Source organism: Gorilla gorilla, chromosome 3 (genome assembly GCF_029281585.2).
Source record: "Gorilla gorilla gorilla isolate KB3781 chromosome 3, NHGRI_mGorGor1-v2.1_pri, whole genome shotgun sequence".
Taxonomy (NCBI): Eukaryota; Metazoa; Chordata; class Mammalia; order Primates; family Hominidae; genus Gorilla; species Gorilla gorilla.
In genome coordinates, this window is record NC_073227.2 from 116,465,772 (window position 1) to 116,477,447 (window position 11,676).

General features: G+C 33.3%; 1 non-coding gene across 1 annotated transcript; it reads right to left on the reverse strand.

Moving 5' to 3' along the window:
• Positions 1-2,151: 2,151 nt before the first annotated feature.
• On the reverse strand, positions 2,152-2,258 carry LOC115934537 (U6 spliceosomal RNA). The gene has a single exon (XR_004070307.1). It is a non-coding gene; the product is annotated as a U6 spliceosomal RNA (small nuclear RNA).
• Positions 2,259-11,676: the final 9,418 nt, after the last annotated feature.

Consider the following 11,676-nt stretch of genomic DNA (forward strand, 5'->3'; position numbering starts at 1 on the left):
GCAGTTTCTTCTGCTGGTAGCGGAACCTCTGTTCAGCAGGACTATAAATTTCTTTCAGAGCCAATGTCATGTTGCTGTTGTGCGTGAAGACTCTGTTAGGTCCTCTGTCAAGCAAATCCCCCGACATCCATTTTCTTGAAGTCAAGATATCTGGCTAGACAACAATTTAGTTAATTAAGAAGAACGTTTCATAAAATGCTGATTGTGAGAGGAGGAGCTTGCAGTGTGTGAGGAAACAGTGGGGCTTGCAATTTTATAATTCAAGTAAAATTAGAATTGAAATGTATCATTAAGTATTATTGCCTCTAATAACATCTAAAGCAGTGTTCTGTTCTTTTCTCCTTTAAAATCTAATTACTGTACAACTAAAACTCCCTTCTTTGTAATAACACTTTTCTTAAGTGTTATTTGTGGAGGTATTTTCTTTCACAATCAGAGAGTCTAGAAGTTGCCTTTAGACCACTAGACCACTGGGGGTTAAACTGCCAATCATTTTTTTTTTTTTTAAACTGAGCCTCATCGTTCATTTTTCCTCATACCATTAACTGAGCTTTATCTTCCACTGCATTCCTACTGTGCTTGCTTGCATCAGCTCCATAGAACACTTTCCTTTTTTTTTCTTTTTTTCTCCTTTCCCCTCAGACTAATGAAAATTTTATTGTCAATGTTTCTCTTTATTTGGTAATATTTTAAACTGAAATATTAAAAATAATATTAACACCAGAGTAAACAGTTTCCTTTGCTTTTTCTTGTCATCGGGTAGACTTTAGTACACAGTACACATAATTATGGTCACCATTAAATTCACATATTTTAGAAATAGTAAGCTTTGCATTACTTTCCTTTTTTCTCATACTCAACTTTTTATTATTTTTCTTTTAATTGGATTTTTAAATGAAAGTACATTTAAAATTGAGGAGGTTTTCTCAGTGGTGTGAAAAGTTCAGTGTGTTCTCTTCTTTTTTCACTGGAAGTCTGTCTAAATTTTTTTGTAATGGAAAATTTTGAGGCATACTGAAGCTCATGTTTTCTTTATCATGGCAAATATCCATTAAGTATGAATATTCAAGAAAATTATCTTGTATCATCTTTCATATTTAATTGAATCATACGTATTTCCTTTTGGCTAATAACTATCAATATTATTTTATTCATATTGTGTAATGAAGCTATATTTGAATATCTTAGTTTTATGGAAACTTTTAAAATGAGAAAATAAAATAATGCTATTCTATTTTGGAGTATTTCTCTCTAATAAGATGCTAGTAATTTGTTCTTATGTGTGAACAGGACTGCAAAGCATGTATTAGGGTACCTGACATATAATAAATACCAAATATATTTTAGGAGCTAACAAAAAGTATTTTGTTAATAAAGATGTCTTCATTAGCAATTATCATTACCTTGATTCTTCCAATCAGTAATGTACATCTTCTTCTAGCCCCACATGGGTTTTAGTATGACTTACCCAAACAGGAATGAATAGCTTTCTCTCAGGTGCCATGCTGTAAGCTACAGAACTTAGCTGGTCTTTCTGCTTTCATCCAAGGTTAGCAATTATAATTATACACTTAGTCAAGCTGATTCCTCAGCATCCTCTGAAATTGAGACAACCTCCTCAATTTTAAATGTACTTTCATTTACAAATCCAGTTGAAAGAAAAATAATTAAAAATTGAGTGTGAGGGAAAAGGAAAGTAATGCAAAATCTAGTCATACTTGGCTAAATTATTTGCCACTGACTTTCTAATAAAAACAAAAGGGATTATTTGAAAACAATAAAACCCACGCTATGCAATGAAGTATGTACAGTTTAAAAATCTGTGGAGTGACAATTCCTGCTGCACAGCATCCTTGGTAGGATTTGGTATTGTCTGAAATTTTTTTTTTAAAAGATTGCCATTGTAGTAGATGTGTAGTGGTATTTCCTTGTGGTTTTAATTTACATTTTATAATGAACTAATGATGTTGAATCTTTTTTGTATGCTTATTTCCCATCCTATATCTTCTTTGGTGAAGCGTCTGTTTATATAATTTTCCCACTTTTTAACTGGGTCATTGATTTTCTTATTGAAGAGGTTCAAGTATTATTTATGAATTCTGAATATGTCATTTGTAAAAATTTTCTTTTTCTATTCTTTTTTTTTTCTTTGTAAATATGGAACGCTTCATGAATTTGCGTGTCATCCTTGTGCAGGGGTCATGCTAATCTTCTCTGTAGCGTTCCAATTTTAGTATATGTGCTGCTGAAGTGAGCACTCATTTGTAAAAATTTTCTTCCCATCCATGAGTTGTGGTTTTATTCTCTTAAGAGTGTCATTTGCATAGAAAAATGTTTTAATTTGATAAAGTATAAATTTTTACTTTATGGTCATATTTTTGCTGTTGTATGTAAAAATTTATCAACAAGCCTAAGGTCAAATAGATTTTTCTTGAGTATTTTATAGATGATTTGTAGTTTCATTTTTTACCTTTATGCTATGATTTATTGATCATTTTGAGTTAAGTTTTGTATAAATTGGGAGATATGAGTCAGGACTCTTTTTTTTAATATGAGTGCCCAAATGTCTTAGTACTATTTGTTACAGAGGCTATCTTTTCTTCACTGATTTGATTTTCCAACTTTGTCAAAAGTTAATTGATTATATTTGCATGGGTCAGTTTCTGGACTCTATTATGTTTCATTGACTTTTCTATCCTCATAGGTCTTAAAATTATTTAGTGAGATTTTCCTAACTTTGTTCTTTTCTCAGAATTATTTTGACTATTCTAGTTAGTTTGATCTTCCATAAGGATTTTAAAATAAGCTTGCCTATGTCTATAAAATGCTTGCTTAGATTCTGAATGGAATTTTTTCAATCTATATGTTACATTGGGAAAAATTGTCATCTTAGCAAAATTGAGTTTTCCAATCCATAAACACTGTATATCTTTCCATTTTGTTAGAGCTTTTATTTCTTTCATCAGTGTTTTGTACTTTCTAGCATACATATCCTGTGCACATTTTTCTTTGTTAGTGGAAATGGTAAATGGTACAGGTACTTTGGAAAACACTTTGACAGTTTCATATAAAGTTAAATATCCATTTGCTACACAACCAGCAGTCCTATTCCTACTTATTCATCCAATGAATTAAAAACTTATTAGACTTTCCTACATAAACTTGTATGGGAATATGTTACAGCAGCTTTGTGCATGATTACCCCAAATTGGAAGCAACCAAGATGTTGTTGGATTAAAAGAAAAACAACCAGGTACATTTATACAATGCAATACTACTTAGTAATTAAAGGAAAAAGGAAATGAAAGACCTTATTCACTCAACCTGAAGGAATTGCTAAGTGAAAAACACCAGACTGCAAAGACCACTACTGTATGATTGTCTTTATTTTATCCTCAGAAAAGATAAAACTATAGGAACGGAAAATACATCACTAACTGTCAGAGTTTGGTGTGAGAGCAAGGTTTGACTACATACAGTCAACCCAAGTAAATTTTTAGCCTGATGGAATTGTGCCTTGAGAAACTTCAGTGGAAACTTAAGTATATACATTTATCAAACTCGAAACTGGACACCACAAAATGAGAACTTAAATATATGCAAATTTTAAGAAAATCAACCAGGGCGTTGGAGGATTCCAGCATGTAATACAGACTATAACTGGAAATGTATGACATAATCTCACCAAAGAGATGGGGGGAAAGGAACTGACATAAGTATCTTTGGAAACAGTGTTTGACTAGATACTACAAGGCCACAGACAAAGCATCACCATACATAATAAGCAGTGTACTCAGCTAATAAATTTAATTTTCACAGGTCTATGAATTAGCAATTCTAAAACAATTTTGCATGTATTTAGATTTGAACAAATACATAAATAAACTGCAGATAATGGGATTCAAGTTTCTCATTGTCAGAGGTAGAGTTTAAAATAAGTAAGCAGGGGAAGGGTAGGATAAACTTTGTGGTGATGAATTAAAATTGGAGATAATACTATGAATGTATGTTTCTTTTAACATAGATGCTGATAGGTAAAATATGTAAATAAATATAAACGTATGTGTATACTTCTGTAGTATACATACATATGCTTCCTAACTCTCTCTATTAAAAGGGCCTAGAAGCAGTGAAACTTCAGTAACAAACAGCATACCTAGTCCCCAGATCTAAGATTTTAAATATCCGTCTCTAATAAAAGAAAATGGGGGTTCCTGGAGAATAGCTAATTCTGTGAACTAATCAGGGAAAATACATGATTAACCTAAAACATTTTTCAGTGCCATTAAATAGAAAGTTTAAAATAATTTTTTAATTAAAACTCTTTTTAAAGAGAATGTAGCAGTCAATTTGAGATAATATTCAATAGCCAAAGCTGAAGCAATTTGAGAAAAAACACTCACCAATGATAATAATAGATTATAACCTAAGAATATCCATGAATTCATATTGATATTAAATGAATGATTGAATAAATAAATGAGGGAAAGGAACAAGTATTTCATAATTCTAAATAGTGAATGTAGAAACAATCACAGAAATAGAAAATTTAACAGGAATGCTGTAATTAGAGGATAAAAAGAAGAGACCATATTTGGAATACTCAAAGTATGTCCTGAAAATAATTACTGTGGTAGTTTTAACATTTGACCACAAGTTTTTGACTCCTTCTTTTGGGAAGTAGATTTTAATTCCCCTCTCTTTGTCTGGGACCTGGTCTTAGTGACTCACTTCTGACCAATAAAGTATAGAAAGGCAAAATCAGTAGTAACTTTACCATGGTGAAACCTGGCAAACACCACCGGAACCAAGCAACCAAAGCTAAACCACCGGGAATAAGTAATGTTGGTAAGATGTACCCCTGATGGGAAGGGCAGGACACCCCTGTGGTATTATTTCTCCAAATCTGTCCTATTAATCTAATCTTGAGAAACATTCTATTAATGCATACTGAGTAATATTCTGTAAAATACCTAAAAATTACCCATCAAAAGTGTCAAGGTTATAAAAAATACGGAACTGCTGAGAAACTATCACAGAATGGAAGAGACGAAGGAGACATGAATCATTATAAATAAGAATAAATTTCCTGGAGCAGAAAATTAATGTAAGTGAAACCATTCTAGGATCTGAATGAACTCTGAGTCTGATGACTATTTTTTGCACTAATGTTAGTTTACTAATTTTGATGACCACACCAGGGTTGTATGAGATGTTATTATCAGGGGAAACTGAATGAAGGTTATACAAGAACTTTCTGTTCCATCTTCATTACTCTTTTGCCAGTCTAAAATTATTTCAAAATGAAAGTTTAAAAAATATCTGTGGAATAATTTCTGTTCATTCAGAATCATTAGTCTGCCACCAGAGAATAACTGAGAAGAGTTTCTCCCAATCTGGTTCTGGACTTCTGATTTTATTGTCCCACCAGTTTTGCACAATCTGCTCAACTGTTTCTGCAGCCTATGTTCAAAGTTGTCTGATGACTCCACTTAGAATGATCACTTCTCTATGTATAAATAATTTTGTTACAATACAAAAATAATTGTTTATTTTCACCAGTCTTTTGTAGATTGCATACCATGTATAATACTCAGAATTGCCAGATAAAAGCCAATGCATATGATGTAATTCCTGGAATTAGTCCTGAAATGCATATATGTGTGTCAGTTAATGACTAGATATTGAGGCTTGAGAGGACGTGGTACATTTTTCAGACTTCAGATGGTTAGATTAGAAGGTAACATAGGTGTGTATATGAGTGGGCAGAGATGTGGCTGGGAAAATGGGCATGGGTCATATCTTAGAAATGTCAGTAGATCATACTCCGCAATAAGATTTTTACAATAGAAAGAGTGAAAAGCCATTCAGGGATTTTAAAGAAAGGAATAAGAAATCAGAAGCATATGTTAGGTAAATTCTTCTGCCAGTGTGAAAAATAATGCTCGAGTTGCAGGAGTGATTCTGAAGGGGTAAAATATATAGCTTCTACTAAGCAATTTAAAGAACTGAAACTTAAGAAATCTAAGTAAGTGTTGTTCTTTACCTAATATTTATATGGCAAAGTCATGTCTAAAGGTAACTGCTAAAGGAATAATCCTATATACAAATTTTGTATGTCGAGAGTATATAAACAAAATTGAAAGATAAAAACAAACCAGAAATAAAATTGTCAGACATGTAATGCAGGCTTTTATTTCTACTCTTCTCATAAAAATACAGGAACACACCAAAATAAAAATTAACAAAGATTATAAACTGGATATTATGGATTGAAATAAATCATTCCAAAATTCATGTGTTGAGGTCTTTATACCCAGTAGTACCTCAGAATGTGATAGTATTTGGAAGTAGTGTCTTTGTAGATAACAAATTTAAGATGAGCTCATTAAGGTGGGCTTTAGTCCAATTTGAATGGTGTTTTTACAAAAAGCGTTGGACACAGACCAATATACAAGGGAAGACACTGTGAGGGTGCAGGAAGAATGCCATCTGCCAGTTGACATTATGGTGACACAAGCCAAGGAACTACCAAAAGCTAAAATAAAGACTTGGAATAGAACTCTCCCTGACACTTTCAAAGAAAGGGAAACTCTACCAACACATTGATCTGGAACTTTTAACATCCAGGACAGTGAGACAATACATTTCTGTTGGTACTTTGCTATAAATGAATACACTACTTTTTAACCAAAAAAAGCAATATAAATGATCAGTAAAATATAAAAACATGCGCTACCATAATTGCCAAATAAAAATTCAAATTAAGAAAGTAAAAAATAATTTTTAATTGCCTAAGGTTTTTAAAATGATAGTGAGAGTGAGTATGTTAAAATTGACACTCTTTTATACTGCCCGTAGAAGTACAATCTGTTAGACTGAATACATGTAAAGATACACTTAATGTATTACAGCACTTACCATAGTGATAGGTATATTGTAGGAACACAATAAGTGATAACTATAATGAATGGTGTAATTATATATCTGTATTAAAATTATACATGTTGTATAATGATAGCAATAGCAATAAAGTCTCTCTTGATAGAAACTTGGCAAAATGTATCAAGGCCTTAATATTATAGGCTTTGGTCCATCAATTCCACCCCTGGGAATGTATTTCCTTTCTGTATTTAATAGTACCTTCTCCATACTGAAGAGAAAAGGAAAGTAATTAGATGACAAAAGAAGTGAAAGAGATAAAAGTGCAAGGTGATCGAGAAGGACTGAAGAATGTTTGGGGTGAAAAGAATGAGGAGTATAATTTAGTTTTCTTGTCAGAAAAAGCCTTCTTTTGAGGTGACTTTTGAACAGAAACTTGAATGAGAAGCAGAAGTCACTCACAGGCAGCTACATGAGGAATGATTTGTGACCTCCAGTCTGTGGGATCAATCAGAACAAAGAGCCCAAAGAGTGGTGAAATATTCTGCCTTATTTTAAGTGAAGTGGGGAGGCCAAGAGAATTGCACAGATATGTCACTATGCCCCAACTCTCTTTCTCTCTTTCACACACACACACACACACACACACACACTCAGGTTTTTACTATCTTTGCAATCATTTACTAATGTGCTATTTTTGAATGCTTAGTCTTCTAATCATACAGAAGACTGTGCTATCAATCTACCAGTCTTCCAAACTCACTATAAACAAAAAAAGAACTTGAAAATTTTATTCTCATAGATGAAATAGAGTTGCTTTTTGGATATCAATAGGAGAGGCCCCTCTTAAGCTCTACTGAGGGAGAAAATACTACAGCTTTGCGAAAGAATGAGCGAAGCAATTAAATTTACCCACAAGAGTTCACACACACACACACACAAAAGTCACAGACGATAACATTTTTGTCTTGGGTTTCAGGGAATGATTAGAAGTTACACAAGTGAAAATGGGAGAATCATCTATTAAAGACAGGCTATATCATACATGTATAATTGCAGAAAATGTTTTATGAATGGAGAAAGGAGAAAAGAGAAAAGGGGATGGAAGGAGACTGTGCAGAGGAAGTAAACAGAATTTGGGTTGCTAAGTACCTGTGAGATTAGTTTGTAAAGGATTTTATATGTATTGATAGATAATAAAATACTATACAAGCAGCAGGAATACTATATGGACTAAAGTATTTATTATTTTCCAGTCACAGAATTTTGAATATCATTTTATAATTAAATCCAGAACTTGTTCAGGTTCTAAGCCTAACATGTATTTAAGGTATTGCTCCATACATTTAATGTATTGCTCCAGAAAAGACTCTGATGAAATCCTTGTTTCCATCAAAAAGAGTAATATGTCATATTTTAAATAAAGAGGTGTTTCAGTCTGTTTTGTGTTGCTGTAACAGAATACCTGAGTTTGGCTAATTTATAATGAAGGGGCTCACAGTTCCAAAGGCTGGGAAGTCCAATATTAAGGTGTTAGCATATGGCAAGTGCCTTCTTGCTATGTCATAACATGGCAAAAGACTTCACATGGTAGAAGGACAAAGAAAGAGAGAGAAAGGGGGTGTCTAACTCACCCTTTTATAATGAACCTGTTTCCACAATAATGAATGCATTCCTACTCTAATGGCATTAATCCCTTTGTTAGGGCAGAGCTGTCATGGCTTAACACCTCTTAAAGGTTACATCTTTTACTTCTGTTACAATGACATATAAATTTCAACATGAATTTTGGAGGGGAAAAACAGCATTCAAGACACAGGAGGAGGAAGAACCCAAATCAATAAGGTGGGATTTTCCTTTAGGTATTTTTTCACATTACTCTGAAATCTTAATTTTCTCCAAATGATGATATAAAAAATTGTTGTCCCATTTCTCTAAATTGAAGAGTTATGCCTACAATTCTATTTTTAATAAAACTTTTTGTTTTTACTATTAGCTCTTAAAATAGTATTAATTAATGTGCTTTACTAGCCCTGAAGTCATTTATGACATTTTATGTATGTTGATGTATTTTTGCTTAAAATTGAACCTAATATAATAGTTATAAGAGTAATAGCAAACATTTATACAGGAGTTGGTATGGGCAGTAATTGTTCTAAGTGCCTTCTATGTATTCATTTATTTTTAGCCACTCAGAAACCCTATGAGGTAGTAACCATTGTTATTATCAGTTTACAGATGAAGAAACTGAAGTACAAAGCAGAAACCTACCCAAATCACGTATTAGATAGGTGAAATGTCAAGATAAAATCCCTAGATACTTTGTTTATTGAAAAGAAGAAATCTTACTGCTTAAGGTAATTGTATATATTTTATATTATAAAATTATAGGAAGTGAAACCAGTGTTAGTACATTTTTCATAACATCTAACCTGATTTATCTCTAATTCTCATTTGGATTGAATGTCTAACATATTATTGAATCGATAAAAGAGAAATTTTTCAAATCATTTGAGTTATTCTTCTTTTCAGCAAATTAGAATACTAATTCTTTGTAATAGACTAGAAAACAAAACAAAAAAAATACTCCCATAAAATCATAGGTTCTTTTGCGTCAATTAACTGACAATTCTTATGTATGGTTGAAAACCAGCATATGGGAAAAATGCAGCAATCATCACTACTGACAAGGAGATGACAACAGAAGAAGTACAGAGCTCAACCTCCCTGGGCCCTGGGAAGAGATGCCTTTGGAGAAGCAGGGTCATCTTCTTTTCTCCATTTTCTGAATTTTCATTTGGATTTTTCTTCTGAGTCTGATTTATTATTAACAAATCAATCAACCAAGTATTAATAAGGTGCTTATTAATAAACTTCAGAAGCTCTAACGGATCCAAATAAGTAAAAATATGACTATTTACTAATATCATGTTATAATTAAGTGAAAAAATGATATGGATTGCTGTAAATATACACATACTCAATTTTCATAAACAAGGCAGTGTATGACACGTGCTGAAATAATACAGATGTTTTACTTTCTAGCTGCTCTAAAATTGAAGCCATCATTCCTACTAGGTAGTAAAAAAGGTCTTCATTAAAATCATGTGGGAGAGACAGACAGAGAGAATTGTAATTTTATCTTCATTATGCTTACCTCACATACTGTGATTATTTCCCAGTCTTTAGGAATCTAAAACCATTTCAAGAGTCTCTGGGTGCAGGAACTTTGTTTCTACTGCTCCCCATCTTACTTCACAGGCTGCTCCCTGTTCTCTGCAGTGACCAGGATGCAAAGCTCAACCATTTCACACATTGACACAAAACATGATAATTTAGTAGACTTTACTAAATATTCAACTTATGGTAGGTTGTTAGGGAACAAACATGGTACTACCAGGAAATTTCCACTCACTAAGTCCTCAGCCTCTCTCACCATTGCACTGCCTCCTTCTGTTCTCCTCCCTCTCAGCCTCTCCTTAACACTAACTGTCCAGTTTGCATCACACTCTCAGGCAGAACTCTTCTCCTATTTTGATTAGAGTCTTTTCATTTTCTGTAGTTGATCCTAGAAAAAAATTAAATTATAATCATCTTTGCATATCCTAATCGCAAACAGAAGAGTCTTCGATTTAATATGAGGGATATTTTTGTCTATAATATTAGAATCTCATCATTTGGAATAATGAATGAAATAAGTTCCAGAAAGGTATAAGAGAATTAGCAAAGACATTGAGGTGTGATGATCCATTTGAACAGAAGTAAAGTTATGATGCCAATACAAAGGTTGTGAGACATTTACAAGAGATGGTAAATGCCAGTTTAATTAAAATAAGGTTTCTATCTTAGATAGCAGGGATTTACTAGACTTTTTTAGTAGAATATAAAAACAATTTGATAAATGGGAAATAATCTAGATCCACAGACTCCTGTTAAAAGGTCATTGTAATTAATATGACCTAAGTGATAATATCAGAAGACAATGTGGTACCGTCAAGAGTCAAGAGATCAGAGAAACACCTTGAAGACATTGTCAAAATTTTCTATTATATTGAAGGCAGTAAACTGCTAGGTGCTCCTGGATTTATAACTTAAGTGAACAAACACACTCCTCTAACATGGGAGCTAATAATTTTAAACAGAAACCATTGCATACATATTTCTGAATAAAGCAAAGTAAAGACAGGCAGTGTATCTAACTCCAAAAATTCTTTGAGAGGCTCTCATAGTATTGCTGTGTAATTAAGTATATCAATGATGAAAGTCTAACTTAACCTTGAAAATATAGAGTCCAGTATCATGAAGTGAACAAATTCATGTTTGTAAATCATTAGCTTATAACATTGAATGACTCATAATTTTCTAGCATCAGAATAATAAAATCCAGAATCAAGAGGCAACAGAAGTCGTTCATTCTGTAATCCCAGCACTTTGGGAGGCCGAGGCGGGCGGATCACGAGGTCAGGAGATCGAGACCATCCTGGTTAACACGGTGAAACCCCGTCTCTACTAAAAATACAAAACAAATTAGCCGGGCGAGGTGGCGGGCGCCTGTAGTCCCAGCTACTCGGGAGGCTGAGACAGGAGAACGGCGTGAACCCCGGGGGGCGGAGCCTGCAGTGAGCCGATATCGTGCCACTGCACTCCAGCCTGGGCGACAGCGAGACTCCGTTTCAAAAAAAAAAAAAAAAAAAGAAGTCATTCATTCAACTGTAGTACTGAGCAATTACTCTGTGCTTCAGTACACCAGACTGACAACCCATGCGTGCTGAAGGGCTCATATTCTAATGGGAA